Genomic DNA, 24,442 nt, shown 5'->3' with positions numbered 1-24,442 from the left:
ATCACACAGTTAAAGAGCAGAACCTGACTGAACAGACTATGAATAAAATCACTTTCTCGAGGTAACTAGATTACTATAAATCCTTATTATAATATGACCTTTGCTACATTAAATGATGACATTAAAGTGACCTCTGATTATTATAAACTTGATATTTTGACTGAAAAAAAGACTTGTGTTTGTATACATGTATAGGAATAAAAGAAGAAGAAATTGATTAATTTTAAAATTAAAATTAATAATAAAATAAAATTCAAAGGTTTACTGTTTAAAAAGACATAAGCAGTCATCAGGACATCTAAATAAAACTGCACATGAGTTATGCCATTTAAGGCTTAATAAAGAATTTACAACCTAATTGTGTCAGTGGTCTGAGAGATCAGTTTCTGCTGACCCCACTGTCCACCAAAGATGCTTTGCAGTGTGGTCCAGGGTGTCTTTTTCACCATCTTTAGCTGATAACCATTGCAAATAAAATTTAGTCCATTGCCTTTGTATTTCCACAGATATGCATGAGAAACATTTTTCTAAAATTTAACTACTCTTTGCCTGATGAGGACTTTTTATCAGAGCTTCCGCATTTAAAAAACAAGAAAAAAAGACCTGTGGAGCTGTAGGTCCGTGGTGCAATTTCTGTTCTCCGATTGGCTGGTTCCAGAGTAGTACAGAATGGAATGCCTAACAGTGAAGAGCAATTGTGTTGACCAGCAACTCAATATGCAGTTTGTTTGGTCTTTGTCTCAACACTGAGGAGGCTTTGTCTGTCAATGCAGGTTGAATATAAATTATCATAGTACTCAACTATGTTAGCACTATGCCCACACATAACCTCGCTGCAAAGCTGAATAGAGCTTTGTACACCTCCAAATATGAGGGTATACGGATGGCTGACACAACTGCTTTTGCTTGGTTTGCAGTAGTATAAATATGAAAACTGACTTTGAATCAAAACAATCTTATTAAACAAGCATTCATGTCAATGGCATGGACAACAGACTGTTTATTTTATCAGACATATCCTCTTACTCCACTAGTTCAACAAAGCATTGTGTATTGATTTGACATAGATACCATCAAATTATGCTGAGTGACTGCAGGATGTACGAGTACAGACCTTATTTATATTCTGGAATTGTGCCCTTTCTGCCATCTTGGATCTTCCCATAAAATCTTACAAGATGCAAGAAAAAAATCTATTCTGCTTTTTCAGATTTATGACTCTCAAATGAAAGAAGAAACAGAAATAATCTTTCCATTTGTCAGCCTGTCATCTACATGAAACAGACACAGCTGCTACTGCTGCAAAAAAAAATTTATTATAGGTATAAATTGGATACTTTCTTCTCAAATATTTTTGTTAGTAATTTCACTTAAAAAACTATGATATCTTAGGACAGTAGAATTCTCACTCCATCCTATGAATGAGGAGACATCATAATTCACTTCAGGGTTACTCTGTGTTATTTTGTGCAATTGAAAATCTGGCAAATTCTGGGTATTTCTGCTTAGAATTGCACGTATCACTTTTGAAAAAGGTAATATGCAGTGTTGCTCATTCACTTCAATCTTCCACCAAAGAGATAATAATCATGACAATGGGAGTCACCACAAAGTCCCTTGAAAGCGCCAGACAATGACGGTGACTCAGTCTTATCTCCTCATCCGGAGATGGCTGAGAACTGTCTTTAGGCAAGAGATAACTGAGTTACGCTCTTTTTTACAGAAGAGCATGTATGCTTAGGAAATATGTGCAACTGTGAAATTTTATCAGTTTCTTCTCAAGAGATTGATAAGAGAGTGCAGCTTGTCCAGGGTGAGAAAGGTGAAAGTGCTCTTCACCATTGTATGGGAACTGTTAGGTCATGGCCTAAATCAGTGGCTGAGCACCTGGTGAAGAGGGGTGGTGAGCCTTGGGAGCACAGGTGGAAGCAATTCACCTGCGTGACTGGAAGGGGCAAACCCGGGGTCCACCCTTTCCTAACCTCATTTAGGGGCTGGTAGCCAACAGAGAAATATCTCTTTGGGGAACGTTTGGGTTTCCTTCTTGGAGTTTTCCAGAAAAGCCCTTATCTCTGGAGTGGGGTGAGCTATTTCTTCTTTATTATCAAATTGTGACTAATACCTTTCTGGGTTGTCTGAAAACTGGTCAGAGGCAACTATTTCATACCATACAACTGTGTATTTCCCCTTCAGCTGTGTCAAGCCTGGGAAGAGGCAAATATCTCATTCTTAAAGAGGAGGTCAGCCCAAAGCCCTGTCTGACAGAGGACTTGACCATTGCTCCTTGCCCTGTCTAGCATAGACAGACCATTCCTTACTTTTTCTTGCTTTTTTTTTTTTTCCTGGAAAATATATCTCTTCCTCAGATTCATGTAGGTTTTTCTTCTCTGTTTGTTGTTCTTCTCTTAACATCCCATCTAAACCTGACAGATCCTCAGAGGGGAGGTTTGCTGGCAAGGGAATACCTTGCTGTCTCCCATTCTTTTGCTCTCTGTCTCTTCTCCCTCTCCAAAGAGTCACATGGGCTAGTTGGAGTGAGTAGTAGAAAACTAGCAACTAATTAGTGCCATTTGGAAAGAAAAAGGAAGCTCTAAATGTGACTGAGCTAGGAAAACAAGTTGGTTCCTATCATGGAAATTCCCAAGAAAATATACATGGAATAAATGTCAATCACTTGTGCTGGTCTGTTAATGCAGGTGCAGTGCTATACGAGTGAACAAAAATTGTAAAACTAATACTTACTAGTTTCTTGCCTTTAACAAAAGGCAGAAGGGTTGAAATCACGCAACCAGCTATATACCAATGAGTGTGATCTGTACGTGCATGACCTCAGCAAGAATTTTTGAATTAAAGAAAAATTAGATTTAACTGTCAATGTGAAATGTCTTAAAATGCAGAGTAGATTTAACAAAGAGGCCTAATCACATATTTTGAGAATATAACTGTTTCTTCACCTGAAAGAACAGAAGAATGCGTAGAAGAACTATTTGATCAGGATTTCAGTAAATTTTATCATGAGAGCAGCTAAACAGTATCTCTGAGCAGTGTAAGACAAAACCATGAGAGTTGATCTCAGGAAAACTAAGTTTCCATTTTACAATACTACTTCTTAAAGCAGACTAAATTTGAAAATCTGAAATGCTTTAAAGCGAATAGATTCTAGCATGAAAACTTGGTTTATTTTGCTGGGTTGTAAACTTCATGCAATCATTTGCAACAAATACTTGCCATTATTATGATAATATAAAAGCCTGCTGTGCTCAGAGTATAGAAATCTTTGATGTTGTATTCAGTGTTGTACTGTGGTCCAGATGGACATTTCTTTCGGATTCTTTTTTCATACAAAAAAATATATATCTAATTATTTCTTAGACATATCAGGATACTGAAGAAAGGAAGAAAGTACTCTTTTACTTCTGAGATGATGACATGAGTAAAGCTCTGATTTTGTGGGGGGAAAAAAAAAAAGTTATTTTAAAGTTTTCAGCATAAAGCACTAGATAATTCACTATTTTTATTCTGCGGCTATTATGTTTATCCTTTGGTTTAGTGGAGTTGGCATGCTCATAAATCCCACCTTTCCATGGCTGTTATTTCTGTCTGTTAGATTATTTTTTTATTCGCAAGGCAATAAAAGGTCACTGAAAAGAGGAATATAATATTCAGTCTCATAAAATAAAGTTAAAGAGTATTTAGCATTTATATCTTTCCAGGGCGGTAAACAAAATATGGTTTATTTGACTCAATGAAGACCTATGATGCTGAAAAATACAAATTTAATGACTTGTTTTAACAGAGTAAGATAAATCTTTCAAGACAAATCTTCAGTAATATCATGTTGTTCCCGGGGAATTCCACTATACAATTATACAAGTGTCCACAGAAGGAGCAGCACCTTGGCTCTTACCTGCCAGAATTATTTATGAGATGCACAAGTAGACTTCTTAACTAGTTCTGGATCATCAGCACGTTTCAAAGTTGCTCATCTATTATAAAGAAAAAAACCAAACATTTCTTAATGAAGTTTAGTATTAATTAGATCATAACATTGAAGGAATAATAGTTTGGTTTTTTTGTTTTACATCAAGCCCCATTTTGACCAAGGGCTGGTTCCTGCAGTGCATTTTTGAATCCCCAGAACCGAACCCAATGAATTCATTTTGAAGTAACATTTAATTCTGCTTAGTAGGAAAATTTAATTCCAATTGAGAGGCTTGTTTAAAAATATATATTTATATATATCTGCTAACTAACTAAATGTACTAAGATGAATACCAGTGCCAGAATAAGAAAAAAAAAATTGGAATAAAATTGTATGTGATAATAAAATGAAAGAATTTTAATTGTTTAATGCATCTTTTAATGCAACCTGAAAGAATGGGAGTTCTGACAAAATCATACGGGGCCCATAGAACTCTTCAACAAGGAGAAGAATTTTATATGCATTGTCCAGATTTTTATTGATTGAGCTCATGTATTAATTGTGATCTTTTCTGCATACTTTGAATAGGGGATAAAGAAAGTTACCTTTCAAACTGAATGCTGTAACCAGGTTATTTTCTGACATGGATTGAGCTTGAGATTTTAGAGTAAATTTAAGCGCCTTTCTACATCTAGCCTATGGCTTCTCTCAGTTTTTACTCGGTTTTATCTCTCACCAGTCTCAGCCTATTCATAGAGAGAGATGAAAGGATTCAAAGGCGCGCAGGGGAAGAAAATTGTACTATCTGAATTTATGTTCAAAAGAGAACTGGAATTTCAAAGGCACTTGAAATCAAAACATATTATTGGTGAGAGAATATTAAGCATAGGTATTTACCATTAGCTTTGCTTAAATGACCCACTTTTTCATGGATTCATAGAATCACAGAATGGCCTGGGTTGGATGGAACCCGAAAGATCATCCTGTTCCAACTCCCTACCATGGGTTGGGTTGTTACCCACTATATCAGATTTTCAATGAAACACTGAAGCAGTTTTGGCTGTGGGAGGTGGGAAGATGGATAAAGGAGAACAAGTTCTGGTACCTTAAGATAGGTATTTAATACTGGTTGTTTCCTCTTTGTGTTTAGTTTCTAGCATTCCCACTGAAGTCTGGGAGAGCTTCAAGCACTCAGAATCTGTTAAAACCAAGGTTCTTTCTTTATGCATCCAAGATCAAGCAGAAGACTGTTTTTGTGGTTTGTCTTTTAGTAAATCTTAATCCTTTTTTCTTTTTTTTCCTACCGAGTTTAATTCAGTAGGCATGCCTGCTTTGTAAAGAGTTAGATTCAATGGAATTGGGATGTGCTCGCCTTATAAACACAGAAGACAAGACCTCCAGGGATCTCTGCTGCTCTCCCTATACATTCCTACCTATACCTAGAGCATGTTTGCTTAAAGAACTTTATGTTAATGACATCTTAAAGAAATTAAGGAAATGAACCTTTTAAACAAACAGGAAGTAGGAAAAGTGAATATTCCTTTGCACAATAGTTTTGATAATCAAGTTCCCTGCACTGATCACTGCCATCCCATTAACTGGGTACCAAAACTGTTTTCAATTTCAGCAGGTTTTGGCTGCTTATTAGGGCAAATCTCAGAGTCCTTTGTCAATCACAATAGCACACATTTGAAATCAAAGCACAAATCCTTCCCTTTCTCACTTGATTTTGGTTTTGAAGAATTGTCTTCTTACATCAGAGTCTAAATATCACGATCTTCCAGAAGAAAAATCTTCTGATTTATGTGCATGAAAATCTGCATCTCCATTAAGCAAGTAATTTTTGGCTGTTATGCTTTTTCAGCAAAGGAGTGGTACTGCCCTGATGCCACTGTATCTACTAGAAAGGGATTTTTGGCAGAGGATCTCAAAGAGTGATGGAAGTTTGATGGAACTCTTTTTCTTCCTTCCTGTCTCAGTATTGAAAATCAAATATAATCACTATTTATCCTTCCACCTGCAGAGCTCCCTGCCTTGGGCTTCTCAAGTGGCACCTTGTAACTTCATAACTCCCATAAATCAAGTAATCCTGTATTCAGTCTGAGAGATGCCATGAACTCATTTTTTAACCCAACAAGATTTATTGGGTGGTGATTTTTCATGCCTTCTGGCATCCCAAGACAATGGATATTTATATTTTTTGCTTCTAACTTATTCTCTAACATTTCAAAGCAATGACTGTATATCACAGTTTGTGTGCCAGAAGTATCACCTCATGACGAGCTCCTACGCATTTATACGCACATGATCTGAGAGTGCACCCATTTTTTCCATAACTTACAGTATCATAGGTTTTTACAATGAGAGAATGGAAGCATCTGGAACAGACTGTTTTTCCCTGTTGTTCTGAAAGACCCTGTGATGTGTTGGTATAACAGATTACCCCTCATTTGTGTTTCTAGAAATTGCTAAGATATAGGTGGTGTATTATGCCTTGATTGATAATCTTGTTACCAAGTCTTGCCAGCAAGTTTTCAAGAGACCAACAAAAGGACAAAAACAAGTAAACAAACCTACCTAAATTTCAGTAATAGGGTACAAGATAGAGTTTCTCTCTTGTAGTGGAGTGTGCTGATACTCAAATGATTGAAGAATGATTGTCATCTGACCATATGAATATTGTAGGAAGAGGTAATATAGGACTACTAAGGTTTAGATGAACTTTTCTAATCTCATACTGAAATAGGGTGAGTTGAAGATTCTCTGAAAACCTGAATATTCATGTGAAGAGAAACAGTAGGAAAACTGAAGCATATTGGCACATCTCAACCAGGCTTAAGGTAGTTCTGGAATGAACTACTGAATTTCAGAAGAATGCTGAATGAAGCATTCTTCTGGAATAGGGCCTGTTCTGCAAAGCCTGGCTAAGAAACACATGGAAATGCAAAATAGTAAAGCTCAAAGATTCCTGAAGGAGTGATGTAATTGTTGTATTGAAGCCACACTCTAGTAAGTGATTGTCTGTTCTGGCTTTTGGTGCGTTTAGTTTCCTGATCACTGTGTTGTTTTGGTCAGATCACTAACATGCTGGAGAGCATAATGCTAACAGGTGCACTCATTCTTTTGCAATCTCATTTTCTCTAATTGACGCCTCAACGATATGCAGAGATAGATCTCCACATTACAAGCATTAGGCTGCAATACTAATGTTATTAGGTGCCATCACTATGAAGTTGATAATACAGTAATTCAAACAAAATATAAAAAATATAATAGTATCTGTAATCCTACAGTTGTCTCCAACAATTTTACTGTGCCATGATGTGTAATATCACCTGAGATCACTTAAGCATGCCTTGTTTATAAGGACTTGTAGTCAGAGCTCTTGAGTACTGTGAAGCAAAATCCCATCAGAGGAGAGCACATCTGGGCTACTGGCCTCAAGTAACAATATTGTCCCCTAACCTTCAAAAAATCCTGAGCTCAGACTAGTCACAGACACTTAAGCATTTCGCAGAGAAGTCATGAATATCTCTCACTATCCAGTATTTGAGAGGTAGGGCCTAAGCACTGACTCAAACACCAAAATAAGAAAAGAAATGGTAAAGGTGGAATTGCTCTAATTACTGCTGGGAATGGGTCCATGATTATGGACAGAGAAGCTGGAGGGGTTCCTTCAAGATCACAGAACCAGGATGAAGTATGGTACTCAGAGGAAAAAATACCTTATGCTTTGTGCCTGCATCAGGAAAAGTCTCCCAGATTGTTTTAAGTTCAGGTTTAGAATTGAGCTGACATCAGATTACACAAACTTGCTTAATTTTTGTCTTGATGTTCAGATCAATTGTGGTAAATATACCAAGAGGCGTATGATTTGTTAATATTTTTGTTCCCACTGACTTTGCCAGGATAATGGACTGTGATTAGACTTGCAGAATAAAGACTGTTACTTTTATTGTGTGGTCTCCAAAGCAGATGGATTCAGGACAAGGACTTGGGCTGTAAGGTAAGAGTAATTTTTTCATACTTTGCTACTAATAGTTCTAGAGCTGGACTTTGTTTACTGCCACAACAAGCAGAAACAGACTTTACTATTATTACAACTTTGTGAAATTTAGAATCTGCAGAAATAACAGGAAAATTGATGTAACGTGAAAAAAAAAAAAAGGGCTACCTTTGATTTTTGGCCTGGGAGCACCTGCGAGCAGGTGTCCCCACGTGGGGTAGGGAACCTGCTTTGGCAGGGGGGTTGGACTCGGTGATCTCTGGAGGTCCCTTCCAATCCCTACAACTTTGTGATTCTGTGAAAATGCTATTAAGTATTGTTGTTTACAATTGGACAACGAGTGACAAAAAGGATTATGGACAGCAGTGGCTGATGCACTCAGTTTTATCTACTTTTTTTTTTTTTTTTTTCCAGATCCACAGTTTAACCAGTGATGTTATTCTAGTTTAGAATTATGTAGTAGTCATTTTCATAGTTGGAAGTGTTTATGGGAAGCATGTAGATCTTTTGGCAGTAAGCAAGAAAATTAATGTGTGCCGAATCTCAGCTCTCTTGCTGACCAACCCTATTGCTGTTATCAGCCTAGGGACACGATAGGAACTCAAGTGAGATCTGCATGCAGTGTCAACATGAGTAATAAGCAACATATCTGGCACTCCACAGAAAAATTCTCTTCCACATAAAACCAAACACAAACCCACTTTCTGTCAAATTCACCTTACATGTGGTCCAACTCAAACCTAGTCCCAGTCTCAACCCTAATTCAAATTACAGACTTAATTCTAATTTTTCTTGTCTCTTTCCCATTCTAGTCTTGTTCTAGGCTTCTATGAAGTGCAAACTTCAAGCCTAAGTCCATTACTTCAGCCTTTCCTTTCTATAGCTCCAGAGAAACAAGAGATCATTCATTGACCTTATGTCATAAATCAATTCAAAAAAAGAGAAGGTCTCAATACATAAATAAGTTCTTTATTTAGTTATACTAACATCAGTAAATTAATATATTTCCCATACTGAATTTTGAACAGTAAAGTAAGAACAAACTTTGGTCCCCTTGGATTTTAATGAAGGGTAAACTAAGTCTCTTTTGAGTAAGTAAAAGTAAAAATAAGTAAAAATAAGGTGGTCTTTTTCAAAAGTTTAACATTTCCCCCAAACTACTTTTATTCTTCTGAATGCACAGTTAGTTTTGGAGCCTTCTAGGAGGAATTCTCTTGGGAAAGACTAGATCTGGAGGAAAAAAGGTGACTGCACTGGCTCTCAGAAATGTGAATGTACTGAAGTTGTCACCCTGGAAAGCTGCAAAACTGGAGCAACCTATAAACTGGAAAGATATTGGAAACAAGACATGGTACAATTTGCAAGACTGCCTGAACCAAAGGACTGCAGTGAGAACTGATGACTGAAAAATTTACAGTAGTTCAGTTTGAAATGTTTTTAACCATGTAGAGCACTCCCTTCAAACAGCACCAGGCAATCTCAACAGAGGGGCAGCCCATGTTTTGTAGCTGTTAAAGTACAAAACTTCGTTCCTAGTAATGGTTTCAAAATATACACATGAGATGTGAAGGAGTCTTGGGAAAGACCTACAAAAAGAAACTGGGTAAGATACAATGTGTACTGATTTCACGTGTCCTCAAGGCTGCATAATTTAATAGACAATACTGACAAATGTAATATGGATTATGTTAATAGGTTATGGATTATGCTAACAGTGTTTGAGAACCCTATAGAATATGATGGAAAATATTTATTTCTTTTAACCTTTGTGTTTGTAGCAAAGTCATAATGGTTTACTCAATTAATGAATTCAAAAGTAATTTAAAAGAGCTTAGCTTGCCTTACACATTCCAGTATGGATAATGATGACAAAATCTCAAAACCAACACAGCCTGGTTTGGCTCTGCACCATCACCCATCTTGAGGAAGAGCCTTAATGCTCTTCCAGAGATGACATCATGGGCTAAGTCTAAATGTTTGGGGGGAAAAAAGGTAAAAAATAGAAAGGGACTGTGTGTTCACACCCAGCTGATCCCATATCTGCATCCAGACATCAGCCTTCCAGCCTCAGCACTAAAAGCCCTGGAGACACGAGGAGCAGCTGTGCCGCTCTCCAGCTCAGCTCAGCACTGCTCTGTGCAGGGTTGGGTGAGCTCTGCTCGGTGAGCGGTGAGGAGCCGGAGCCCGAACCCACCGTGCTGAGGAGGTTGCCACGGTTACCACAGGCATCCCTGTGCTCGGTGCTGAGATTCAGGGCTGTAATAGAGATGCTTTGCCTCACTAAACAGGAAAAAAAATAGCGAAATATAGAACGGTGATTAAGTAATTTACAATTGCTGCAGAAGTAAATAAAAATAAGCAGTAACAATTATATATAGACAAAATGAAAGAGCTGTAAAACTGTTGCTATTCCCTTAATTATATACAGATGTTTAAAACAAATGTTTTATAAACCCAGGGGGAATTTTTGACACAATATGATTATAAATACAATCTCAATCTCTGTTATACTCTTTGCCACTCTCCTGTTTCAGCTGTTGTGCCTGTGGACAGATAGTTTCAGTGTGGGACAAGGTGAAGACCCATATTCAGCCTCAGCACAATTCCCGCTGCATTTTTTTTTCCATGTAATTGCTTAAATGCAAATATCTCTGGCTACAAAACATAATTATCCAGTATAGGTTGTTTTTGTTTTTGTTTTGTTTTGTTTTGCTTTCACTGTGAAACATAGGCTTCCTTATATATAATTTCCTTATTAGCATTCTTAACCATTTCAGTTACTCAGGATATTATTGGCATTTTTTTCTTTCTAAATCACTTATTTCTGAAGTTACTAGTTTTGAAGATTACTGTAGCATAAGTCCTGAATGCAGAAACTGAAGAAGGAAAGTTGGGAAGCCCTAGTACGAAACTGAAATCCAGATGAGAAAGTATAAGTGCTAACTCTAAGGGAACAGTTTACTTGTTGGAAAAGCCTATCCTGCATTTGTCAGCTCTTTACTGCTTTTGCAGTGGGTTTAGGCAACAAGAGAAGGCAGTACTGTTGTTTGGCAGCGCGACTGCCAGGAGGCCCAGGATGTTTCCATCTGGAAGACAAACCCAGGTAGTTCTTGGTTTGAGTACAAAAATCCTTCCATTTAGAGGGACAAGGTGTGTTTCCCATAGGGCACTTACAGGGGTTTGGCCTTTGATGGTCTTTAGGCACCTAAGCGCCCACTATTTCTTAACACTCGATTTTCTTGCAGGAAGATCCATGAAGCTGCTGGAGGCTTCCACCCATAGTTGTAAGGTTTGAATTTCTGGACAGGCCCACCCATAGCTACATGGCAGTTCAATCAAGGTGAAATTTTCATGAGGGTATTGTTTTTTTTAATGTCAGCTGGCAGCAGATTACTCACAGTGACTAGCAACTGCAGGGGACTGTTGAGCAAGCACCTGTGTTTGTCTGGACACACTCTTCTCTGTCCTTGTGTGAGCAGGAGAGGCAACCTCAGATCCTGCTTGGCACAACCAGAGGGTAAAGAGTGAGAGAAAGCTGAGAATCTATTCTAGAAATCAGTACTGCCCCTTAACTTCTGAAACACAATGTTCAATCCCTATGTAAAAAGCAAAGCAGCAGCTTTGGTTCCACCTCCTTACCTCTCTTGTTCCTGAACACTCACTGTCAAACACATGCAGACAGCTGGTGTGCAATCCCAGTCAGAGAAAGGTGTGCTGCAAGAGTGCCTGCTTCCCCTGCTGCCTTTTTTTCACAAGGCTGTTTTCCTTCTTTGCTCTTACCATGCCTCCGACTGCAGGAGACTCAAGAAAATGCAGTCAAGAGACAAAGCACTGCATTTGCTGCATGGGAATCCCATGTGAGCAAACTTTATGTCCCAAGCAGCTCAGTGATTTCATTGAAATAGAAAGCTGAAGAAGAAGCTGACAAAGATGAGAAAAATCTCTCAGCAAGCATAGGGAAAAAAACGCCAAAAAGTAGCCAAGGAAATTGCTGTTTGTACATGTGATGTGAAAGTTTATCCTCAAAATACTCATGGAAATGCAGATTTATTCAGAATTTCTCTATCTTTCTATCTGTCACAAGTTTTTTGCAACTTTGAATTATTGGACTTGGTAACTGAATTTAAAACCTAATATGTTTAGCTGTAAGAAGTGGATACAGTAATGGTCAGAATTTTCAGTGACGCTTAACATACGATTCTGGGGTTTGCACAAAATTAAAGGGATTAAACATGTCTCTCAGGATTTACAGTATGATGTGAGTCTATAAATAGAAAAGACTGTAGTTCATCTGCCTACCAAATATCTGTTTAAAATGGATATCGAAGTTTTAATCTAATTGAAAAAAACATGAAAAAAAAATAGTCACGATAAAATCTGAGGGTACTTTTAGGCTGACTTTTTGGATTTTGTATTGTTAAGAGAAGTTTAGAGGCAACTAAAAGGATTTTTCCACCTTATCTAACCTAAATGAGGACAAAGGGGGGACTGTCCAGAGTACAAACGATGACCTATGAGATTAAAACGAAGTCTCTTTGTTGCAATTTTATCATCACTTGTAAGTGACAAAGTACCGACAGACAGGTTTGTGGCAGCAGCAATATATTTTCTTCAGAGCAGGAAAATCATCAACAAGGTGTCTGTATGTGTGTAGCACTGCTTGAATATGAAAGCAATTTTCTAAAGCCCTGTGGCTTAATTCTATTGTTTTCGTCAAGAGCGAGTATTCTGGATCATGATCTTCAGCAATGGAATGGGCACACTGTGAAAAATGGATGAGCAAGTTTTTCAAATGACTACTGGACAAGGCTCCAGTACTATCAACTGCAGTATTTGCAGTTATCTAAAAATAAATTAATTGCTAGCAGGGTTTCAGTACATTTGCTTCTCTGGATTCTGTATACAACTCCCATTAAACTAAAGGGGAAGTGAAGTATGTAAAGGGAATAAAATGAAGAGAGAGGACAAAAAAAGAAGGCATGCTGCACGTAGAGATCAATTATAATCTTTCATTTTATAAATACATTTGTTCTAGTAAAATATTAGCTAGAAATACAAGCAGTGATGGAACTGCTCAAAGCGTAGATAAGATAGGATTATATAAACTATTGCATGATTTGCCTCGAAGAAAACCTAAGTGTGTGTTCAATATTCATTCTTAGTATCTCCTGAGAAACACTTCAGATTCATGAGAGTCGGTTCTTTATCCTGCAGCAGGACCGTATCCTCCAGCATTTGATGGCAACATAAATTATAAGATTCTTTAATTATTCAGTTCCACACAAGCTGGCCAGCACCTTCATTATCTTCCCATGCAGAGCACCCTCCGACTTAGAGCAAAGCCCGTCTGTATAGGAGCAGGTTGTGTAGACGAGCTGGAAGAATTCTGTTTTTGTGGGCAAATTGAAATAGTTGCTGACTTCTCCATCTACACAAAATCAGCCACCCCTACTCACTGCTTTTATCCTAGTAATTAACTTAAATTAACCTTTCATATAGAACTGTGAAGAATAGTTGCATTTGATTCTAAAATCCTTCTGATATCAAAGAAAAAAATATCTTAGGGACAAGATCAAGCACTGAAAGCTTTTGACTTGAAGTACAAATTCAAGATGTCAACCCTGATTTAGGTAAGGCATAGACTTCACTTTGTACATGTAAGCAGCCTCCTTTCAGGCACAGCAAAATAAAAGCAAGTAGTAGTAAACTAAGGCAAAGTCTGTTCAATTATTTGCACACTTAAGCAGAGGCATTTAACCCCAAAACTTCAAAGATATTTAGGTGCCTTAATTCCTCTCAGAAGCTGTGCACTGCTGAGGAACTCTGGAAGTGGGCTTCTCTGTTAACAGAAGCTAAAATAAAATGGTATTCTATTGTTCTTATATTCATATATATAGACATTATGAACCTGTTATATTGACTCTTGAGTTTAACACTCTGTATTTTATGCATTAAAATGATTAGTCTTAAATGATTTTTAAGCTAGATTGTCTAGTTAGAACAAAAATAATGCCATTAAAATAACACAGTTATTGGAAGTACTCATTATTTGTCTATACACAAACTGAAACATAAGGAAACAAAGGAATGCTCATTAGCTCTCTCTGCCACAGCAGTATCACCATTCTACTGAAGACACACATTTCTATTGTTAAAAACCTCATATAGACAGCTCCTTGGGGCCAAAGTATGATGCCCACAAACAAGGTTCAGTGGAAGTTCAGTGCACATTCAAGGATAGGCTCTGCCCAGAGCTTTCCCTACTCCTGCTTTTCTTGGGCAACAAACGTTTACAGCCACCACTTGTCCAAGACGACGAGCAGCCTGTCAGTAGGCGTGTGCTGTTACCTGTTCAGCTGAATTTCCCAAACTGTTACAAGGAGCTGGCAAAGTGAGGGGGACCTGCAGATTGCAAGGTGATGGTGTCTCCCATGCTGGGCCTGTGTTGGTTGTACTGTGAAATATGTCTGCCTAACCTCCATAAAGAATGGAAAACTGCAGCAATCTGTCTTCAACTCCCACTCTAATAAGGTGTGAATAATAAATGGCTGAATACAACTATCACAAGTAAGGCTGCTATTTAGGTTAACTATAATAGCAAGCACTAACTACACTAAGGGCCATAAGGACAAATGGAGCTGTAGGTGTTGTTAAACACTGGTTAAAAGCCTAACTGTCAGCTGGAAAAGAGTATTCTTTATAATTTAAAAAGGGAATTGTGGATACATTTCTAACTGCTTTCAATAACAGTAATTTCTGAGACCGTTTGCTGCAACAATAAATACTAAAAGTTTACATGTGCATTATTCCCCTAAATACAAAAATTATATAAAACCAGTATTACAAATCTTTTTAGCAACTGTTAAAGCCTATTTGAAAACTCCAAGCATTTCTTGAGTTGGATTCACAGTTGAATAAGTATAGCTCACGATGCAACAATAATAACTCTTTTTTAAAGGCAAATTATGGAAGTGTTTAGTATTATAGAACAAAAATAATGTAGAAGATGTTTTGCAGTGAACTCCAGCCTCAGATCCTTCATGTAGATTTCTTAAATTTCCTCAAAACTGAATCCCTCCATGAAAAAATATAGCGAGTCACAGTGTAAACCTCTTAATGGATCACTGAGGTCAGACTCATTAGGGCTGAGATTCTGGGAGGGTTTCCAGGAAGATCAGACTATAAACAAGAAAAATAAGTTCATTATTTACAAAGATATTGGCGTTCTGTCTCTTCATTCAGCTACTCCTAACACTGCACATGAGAACTACAGTACTGAAAATACACTGTATCAGGAATGGCAAACAAGATCTATGAACAATTTGTCCCGCCTGTCACTGTCAAAATAAGACTCACCAAAGATCAGAAACGAAGCAAAACAAAAGAAAAACCTTACCAAAAAAAAAAAAAAAAAAAAAAGCACCCAACCAAACCTAATGGAAAACCAACCATCCAACAAGCACCAGGTACTCAGTTCAAACGGCTCACATATCAAGGGCTAAATGTTCAAGATTTGTGAATTTCAAATTGTGTTATGCAATTCCTGTTTGAAAATTGGCAATGCATACATATTTCTGTAGGTATTTGTGAATGTATGAGCCTATTTCTCAATTAAGGTGAAGGTATCTGTACTATACTCTATTTGATAGAGTTAGGCACTGAAAGCACACAAGTATTTTGTGATAAATCATTTAAAGAATGAAAAAGATTTAAATTCTTACACATTCAAAGAACAGCTAACACAAACAATAGTGCTGGAATACTTTGTATTGGCAAGAATTCTACAACATTTGGAATAGGTAAAATAAATGCTCATACAAAGATTTCTGGACCATCAGCTCTGTGGTGCCTTAAACAATCAAATCACATAATTCTATTCATTCATTCATCGATCCCTGAGTGAAAAACTAACTGCCTTGCCTCCACAGTCCCCACCCAGGATTTTCAGTTACTCTTTCAAAAGCTTTCATTTTTCCTTAAGTTTTATCCTAAGTTTATTAATTCATGTTTACTCATCTAAACTCACTTGTTTTGAGCCAACAATGCCCTTCAGTTCAGCCAGTTCCTCTTCAGTTTCAGTTCAGTTTCAGTCCCTCTTGCCCATCTTCCTGACATACCTAAAAATAGCAATCATATCCTCTTCCAGCCTACTTTTGGCAAGGCTAAATAAGCCCTGTTGTGATCTGTTCCCTGATCATCCAGAGACTTTTCTTTGTAATTGCTTCTTTGTTTCAAATTTATTGTACATAAGTGAGCAGAATGACATAAGTACAGCAGATGAGATCTCATCAGAGCTTTACAAGATGGCATTCACAATTTTTGCATTCTCTTAGAAATGTTTCACCTTATATATTTTAAGACTGCTTACATTTCACAGTTTGGGTTACATCATGCTGTTGTGTTCTGTACCAGTGAATAATCACAGTCCCTTTTAACAGACCTGGCCAATGTCATTATTCTTTGGTAAACTTAACACTTCCAATTCATTAGAATTATTAAAATCCTTTACGCACACTGTTTTTTTGTTTTATTTAGATGTACTTTTTTGAATGTGTACAATGTTTTGATGTTTTGTCAGATCTTAGGAGGCAAGGCACTGAGTTACAGACTTCTACTTTTGTTTGAATGTAAGGTACTCTATATACGAATATTGCCACTTTGTGATGAGAATCAGTCTCAGCATTCACACACCTCTACACTTCGGGCGTTTTGCCCAGCATTGCTCCCGGCATGGAGAAAATGATATTTTAATATTACAGCCATTTTTCCTATAACACTAAAACCACTGGATTCTTGGAAAGTATTTTCTGTTCACAGAAAAGTGGGACAATAAAATGAGTGTAACCCTGCATAAGTGGTCAGAAACTGATTGCACAGAGCTTGTGCATTTTCAGAGGCAAAGCCTTATCAACGGAGGCATGGGAGCTCTAGCTGCTATTGTGCAGAAACATACACATATACATTGACTGCTTATATGCACCACTGACTGCAGTGGGACCAAACGTATGTGTAAAGCTCAGCATGATCAGAGTCTGCACGCTTCAGACTCGCCTGTGATCCTGACTGGCCCTCTAGGTTCTCAGTAATTAGTAAGAGATCACTGTAGTGAGTTATGCACTCAAAAATATTTTTCTATACTAAGATATTTCTCTGTTCTCCCAACCAACATACATTTTGAATTTCTACTAAATGCACTGGACTGGGTTACTGTTTATACTTGGGCTGCATCTTCGTATGCTTGATTTCCCAACTGCTCTTGCTAATGCTCAGGAAATGCCCAGGTTGATGTTGTTTGCATTTTTATAGTACTGGTAGCAAAGAGGAAAGGGATAATGAGAAGGAAAGGGGTCATTTATCAAGACGGAGAATTAAAAGCAAGACTTTAACAAAAATATATTTGGATTAAGATTTTAAATGGCATTTGCCTGAATTGTCTAGGATCCAATTTCCATCTGCAATATCCTCCTGTGGCCAGAAGGCTTATACAATGCATTTTACACTGTGATTTTCCTTGTATTATGAGGGGGGAGTTATTTCAGATTCTACTGTGCTTCCATAGTTTCAAAGCTGAGTCTTAACCTTTCAATCTGCTTATTAATACTCACGTCATGGCTCCTGTTGAGAAAGAGGTTTAGTGTCACTGTCCTCAATCAGTGTCCTTTCATTCACTTTCATTAAGAACCATGTTTTCCTGACAAAGGATAACAAATGGACACTGTGGGTCCCTAATGTTCTTTCTGACTACAGAGCCTGCACCATTTCTCTGAAGCAATGGCAATTATTTGTCATTTTAATATGACTTGGCAAGGAGATCCAAAAACATATGACCATTATTCATCAATATGTATATCTTGTGCTTGCATTAATATTAGAATATCATTACTATTACCCTGACATTGTATGAGCTAGATAAAATTACATCATGTAAAAAATGTATTACACTATGTTCAGCTATATCTGTACAGCGAGGCGAAAGCAATTTAAAGACCTGTAGCAGCTCTGGGCTGAATGCTGCAATTTATTCTGATTAGTAGTGAAGCCCCTTTGCCTGTGTATTAATGACACATATTTCAGTGTTGCTCCACTGTTGATTGGAAACAGCATAGTTCTCTGTTACTATTGTTAGCAAACATACATGATGATTCCATCCGTTTTCTTTGTTTGTAAAATCCCACACTATTTAATACTGAGGCATTCCTGGTGCATCATTAAAAATTCAATTTATGCTAGTTTCAGAGAATGACACAGCCATGTTTCATCCATTTTGTCTACTTCTTTTTTGTCGCTACTGTTTCTGTGCCAGCTATTGCACACGTATCTATAAGCTGAGCTTAAATGTAATAATAGAGCCCAGTGCTAAGCTCACTATCATTTTTCTTAGAGGAATTAAAGAGTTGTGCTTATGTCAATGACAGCTAGATTCAGATCAAAATTTATTGATAAAGCCAGAGACATACTACTACTGCTACCCAACACTGCTGAGAATGGTATTAAATGTGGATGGTGAAAATATCCTCATAATATTTAAATATTTTTCTTCTCATTTCTATCCACCTGAAAGAAGTAGCACTGCTGTATGAAAAAAAGTGAGTTAGAAAAGTTTAGGAGAAAAAGTTCTGTAATAAATTCAGTGGCAATAGGTTCTATTCAAACAGGTTGTTAGCCTTCACTGTGGTGTTAATTCGGGTTATTTCTTCCAAGAGAGTCTAACTTGAGGGGAAAAGACCCCATCATGAAGTAATATTTGAGTAATTACATTTCCCAAGTGAGATTTTTGCATGACATTAAAAAAGCTTCAAAGCGTATGTTCCCTTGCACTTAGCAAAGCAGCAAGTTCAGACACTTAAAGGCACTTCTCTGGCAAATTGTTGGAGAATATAATTAATAACTAAACAGTAACAGCAAAAATGATCAGAGGTGATGGTTAAGGCACATTGCTCTGAAATACTGAAAATGAGCAAAAAAATAGGTGTACCATGAATCCGCATGACATTCTGGTTTGTTTAGTAGCTGACAAATTGCATGAACTCGGTATTTCACCTATTCCCCTCCCAGCTATGTAAAAATGTGTATGTTAATCTGCTTACCAAATTGTATGTGCAAGATTTGTTCAGGTCACTTAACCCAAGTATTTCAGTCTTTCCATTCAATTGGCCTGGACTAATTGGTGATCTCCTAAGGGCACAGAACTCTTCCCTTTGCTTATTCTTCTTGCCTTTCGCTTAGAAACAAAAGCTATATAATTTTATCTCTCTTATATGATTTATCCATTAATTCCTATTTGCTCCACATTTAACATCAATTTTGTATTGGATAATTCTGATAAAAGTGGGTTAAATTTAAAAATGTAAAACCTTCACACAATATGTATCCTGCCCCTCAACACATATCCTATTGTAAACACAACTGTGTCCTTACATTAATACCTGTTCAAAAAAGGTATCCACTGTGATCACTTGAATGCTTTCTTAGTAGTCAGAAGAAGAGAGTTGCTGCTGTTTGAATGTCTTCGCCTATGTGACAAGCAGGCATTCCAGGCAGATGAGTAGGCCTGGCCAGCACAGAAACAAATGCCATGTGCGGATGGGGAGCAGCAGGATCAGCAAAGGTGTCAGCACTACAGAGATCACACAGCAGTGCAGAGCAAGCAAATTGCCATCTGGACTGCTCTGTATGAAACATAGCTTTTCGTGAAGATTATAGGGGATTCCACAGGCATGTGACTCCTCCTGCACTGTGAAACCAGTACTGTGATTTCCTATTTTTTGTTAAGCATGGGAAAGATTTAGATAAATCAGGTTGGAATTGTTTCTTTAGAAGCCACAAAGATTAGCTTAGGTTACTCACAACGTAACTGAGCTGCTCTAAAACTCTGCCAGGGATTGATGTATACAGAAAGAGAGAGGAAACAGAAAAATATTGAGCAACGCTATTCCTATCCCAAAACTTGGGGATACCAAGAACCACTCTGTAAAACATGAGAATCAGAGAATCAGATGAATGACAAAAGAATGAAATAGTCTGAAAGAAAGAGGAGAAAAAAATGGAAAATGTAGCACAATTAAGACTATCGCCCTTACATTACTACAGCTATACTACAAAGCACAGAAAGAAAACATTCTAATACATAGATATATTTGATGCTTTACTTACAAATCTTTAAAAATCAAGTTAGTTACCTTTTTTTTGTTGGTGCTTTGTTTTTGTTTTAAACAAAAATACAGAACAAGTTGCAAAAAAGTAACTTTCTGGAAAAATATTCTTGGAGGACCTGAGTAGCACCTGAAAGAGTAAGTCCCCTGCTGGAAAATAATATCCCAAAACTAGCATAGCAAATAAAATAAAATATGTTGTGCAGCCTTGATTAGTACCCCAGCCTGATCCAACTCCACTGTCAGAGCTATTGGTGTGATGGCAGGAAAGGCAAATGGCTTGAAGAGAGCACTGTTGATGGAGAGGCTGGATGTACTACTGAAAAAAAAATATACATGCAATGCAGTAAAATAAATCTCATGTAAGGTGGTGAGTAATTGCACACACACACACATATGCATATACACATATAATTCTCACTGCATTTTTGTTTCCCTTCTCCTCTTCTCTCTTAGTAAATACTTTATATCCGTGAGTTCTGCTTTGTTTCCAGTTATTTCCCTCAACCCACTTGGGGGGACTGAGCAAAAGCTGAGTGGTGCTTAGTTGCCTGCCAGGTTAAACCACACCATCTGCACGTTTGTTTAACTGCTCAGAACCCAGCAGCATCTTTTCATCCTGTTTCACTGGACAGGGCCCACAGGAATACACTCTCCATGTGCCTGACAGCTACCAGCAGTAGCCTGAAAAAAAAAACTTTTTGGGAAACTACAAACACTGGCCACAAACATTTGAAGGATATTAAGAACCGTTCCTGAAGATAATCTACAACAAATACTGATCTGATGTTTAAAGTCTGGAAAAATATGGAAACAATATAAGAAATCCCTGAATGCATGGAAGAGTTTGGAATAAACACAAGTTTGGAATAAAATAATAGCTTTGCTGCTAAGGATTTCCTTTAAAATGAGACCAAATAAATGAGTGGAGAATGAAATAGAAGAATTTTGGTATTTGATATTTTGATTTTGGTAATTTGGGTGTTCTGCTTCATCACTTGATCAATTTCTATACTGTCAATTAAGAAAACCAAGATGTAAAAAGAATAGGGATATATACACAGCACTGAGGCTTATATTAAAATAGAGATATCATTTAATAATTTTTAGTCTTTTTTTTCCTGCTTCTTGAAGCTATCACATCCACTGTCATTTATCACATTTTCCATCATGTGATTTTATGTGAAACTGAGACAGTGATTCTCAGCCTTCTTTATTTGTGTTAACAACAACAAAAACCAGAAAACTGACACTTTTGTCCCCTTTTCGTATTCCCAAGCAGTAGTAGGGAAAGGAGATGGAAGGGAAGGATATTATCTTGCACATTTCAAACCTGCAAATTCTGTCTACTGTATTTTTGTTGCTGCTGTATTCTTTCTGTGAAGTCAAGCGTATCCTGAGAAGTCAACTGACCCTTCACAGAAGCAGGGTATCCCACATAGCACAGTGCTTCAAAATCTGTTCTCAAAAGATAGTTACTGTCCTTGACCACTTTTTGGGAAGGACAGAAAAAATGTATTTAGCTTTCCTAAGTAATAGCAAAAGCTAATCAAACTCACTTTTATTTCCTTTCGCAGCATCTGTGTTGCTTTCTGATGAGGACTGCTGCCCACTGGCATCTTAACCCAATCCTAAGAGATTCCCCACAGGATATCTGGGTACACTGAGACAGTGACTTCATGTTAACTAACCACCAGAACTTAGATTGCAGAATCCTACTCATACTTGTCCTAGGCATCTGACATTTTTGATAAATATTTTTCATAAAGAAATTTTTAACAGTACAGAAACGTATGGAATAGTAAAATCATTTTACTTAAAGGGAGATTTTCCAACATAAAGATGTGTGGGAATTTTATCCCATTCTAAGCTCTCTTCAAATAGATATATTATGTATAACAATGTCTACAGCTTGTCAGTGACACACTTATGAATGGAAACCGTATGGACAATATTTATATCAGATTACAACTGAATGCAATCTGACCTTGAAGCACAGAGAGCTCTGGAGGATGTTCTCAGAGATGGCAGGAAACAGTTTTTTAAGGAGGGATGGGTGGTGTTTGTCATAAGGTATAACTCATTTTATATTTGGTATGCAATTATAATAATAATCATCATCATAAGTAATAATAATCATCATCATCATAAGTAATAATAATCATAATAATAATGAATGGGAACTGAATCAGGGCCTGAACCTCTGATTGATCACCTGAGGCGAGCACAGAGTCAGCCACAAGAGCACAGGTGTAGGCAATTCTCCTGTGCTGCCGGAAGGAGTGGAGCCTGGCTGCACCTTTCCTAGACCCATTTAAGAGCTGGCTACCAGTAGGGAAGGATTTTTTCTGGAGATCTCCTGCTCTGGAGTTTCATAGCAAGCCCAGGATATGGGTAAGCATTTTATCTATTCTGTTTTGGTACAATAACTGTGTAGCCAAGCTCTCTGGTATATGTCATAACTGTAACATCTGTACATTCATTAATTATACAAATAATCATCATAAGAATGCTCAGTACTACTAAATTCTGTCAGCAATATACACTTTCTGAGAATTTATGGCTTCTATTCCATCACTTGGGGAAGGAGATTCCAAAGCTATTGTCCCAAGCAAGGTGTTCTAACAGACTAATCATGCTAGTTACTGGGGAAGAAATATCCAAGACACATGTTTTCAAAAATCTGCTTTGGTAACTTAGCTAAAGACTGAAGTAAAAGCAGAATGCATAATAAATTAAATTATATTAACATTAAAATGTCATTTTGGCTCTGGTTGATTAAACAAGTGATTTAGGAATTCCGGTTAAGGTCAAACTAGCCTTGTAATTGCTAACCTAGTAATATTGTTGTAGTCAAAAACTCACAGGTAAAAGTAAATATTCCAGCTGATTGCAGCACCTGTGTTGAGACAGCCCACCCAGGCTAACACTTGTTAGTTTGTAGTGAACTTTTTTCTCCTAATGTGAAACTAGTCAAATGTTTTGGTATAATTCAAGATCATATGCAAACTGAATACAAGTTCAGTACAAAACAGCCCATAGAAGACAATTTGCAGGATGTTCATAGGTCATGGATTTTCCTGAGGATGGTAATGAGATGGTTGGCAACTGCAGCTCCCTCTCTCCTTGCTCCAGTCCATAACAGTACTTGTATCTTCACCCTTACTTGGTTATATTTAAAACTTATTCCATCCATTGAAACTAGTCTAAGCTGCTGACACTAGTTACTTTTTCCAGTGGTAGTTCTGTTGGGCCATGACTACACAGTGCTATGATGACAGGACCTTGAACTGACTGTAGTTATCCATCTTACATTTTACTTGAAAATTTATTTGTCCAGATATTTCTGTTTTAAAAAAAAATATATATTTTTTTCTCCCAAGTCAATTCTGCTTTCAAACAAATTATAAGATTATAAGTATATTTTCATGCTGTCTGCTAGAATTAAAGGCATGCAAGGACACTAACATTGAAATTTCCTTCTAGAAATGTAGACTGAGAAACAGCAGATGGTGACTATGAAGCATAATTTTTGCAACTACTGGGACTTCCTTAAACTTCAAGAAACTGGAAAAATTAATCAGTGCTGCCCTTCATCGTTGAACTTCTTTCTTTTTCAGTTCCAAGGGTGCAGTTAAAAGTTGGCATCTAACAAACAATAGTGATTCTATACAGATGTAATAGCAAGACTTTTGCCTGTTAGTCAGTTTTCATCATGAGGATCTTGAATGGCTCTTTGGCACCTGTAACTGAGCTCAAAAATTTCTTTTGCCAAGGAGTAAAACAGTGGATAGCAAAAATCTGGAAGTGAAGCTGTACAATACTACAAAACTGTGGTTTTACAGAAAGGTGTTTGTTATATTTCCTGTACAATACCATAAATAAGTTCTTCTGCATGCTAGTATGGAACTTCCTATGTTCAAATTCTAGGCCATGGCTCCTTGTTGTATCACTACACACCACTGAGAAGAGCCTGGCCTCATTCATTTGCCTCCCATCTCCCTTTAGTTATTTATAAACATTAATCAGATCTCCCCTCAGTTGTCTTTTCCCCAAGCATAACAGACTCAGATTACTCAGCCTTTCCTCATACAGGAGATGCTCCAGACCCCTAACTCATCCAGACTCATCTTTGTGGCTGGACTCCTTCTAGGAGTTCCTTGTCTTTTCTGTAACTGGGGAGCCCAGAACTGGACACAGTAGAGGAGGAGGATTGTCTTCCTCATGCTGCTTGCCATGCTTTTTTTTTTTTTTTTTTCTTTTTTAATGCACCCCAGGCCTTCTTGGCCATACGGGCACCCAGGTCCTTTTCTCCAGAGAAGAGCTCCTCTCAAGCAGATCAGTCCTTAACCTGTACTGAAG

General features: G+C 37.4%; 1 long non-coding RNA gene across 1 annotated transcript; it reads left to right on the top strand.

The window, feature by feature from the left end:
• The first annotated feature begins 2,023 nt into the window (after window positions 1-2,023).
• On the top strand, window positions 2,024-9,629 carry LOC122189748. The gene is made up of 3 exons (XR_006181957.1): window positions 2,024-2,082; window positions 7,831-7,928; window positions 9,112-9,629. It is a non-coding gene; the product is annotated as an uncharacterized LOC122189748 (long non-coding RNA).
• Window positions 9,630-24,442: the final 14,813 nt, after the last annotated feature.

Source organism: Lagopus leucura, unplaced genomic scaffold, assembly GCF_019238085.1.
Source record: "Lagopus leucura isolate 7727_CA_CO unplaced genomic scaffold, USGS_WTPT01 Super-Scaffold_100157, whole genome shotgun sequence".
Lineage (NCBI taxonomy): Eukaryota > Metazoa > Chordata > Aves > Galliformes > Phasianidae > Lagopus > Lagopus leucura.
Note: the sequence above shows the minus strand (reverse complement) of the source record. Positions and strands in the feature narration are given on the sequence as shown.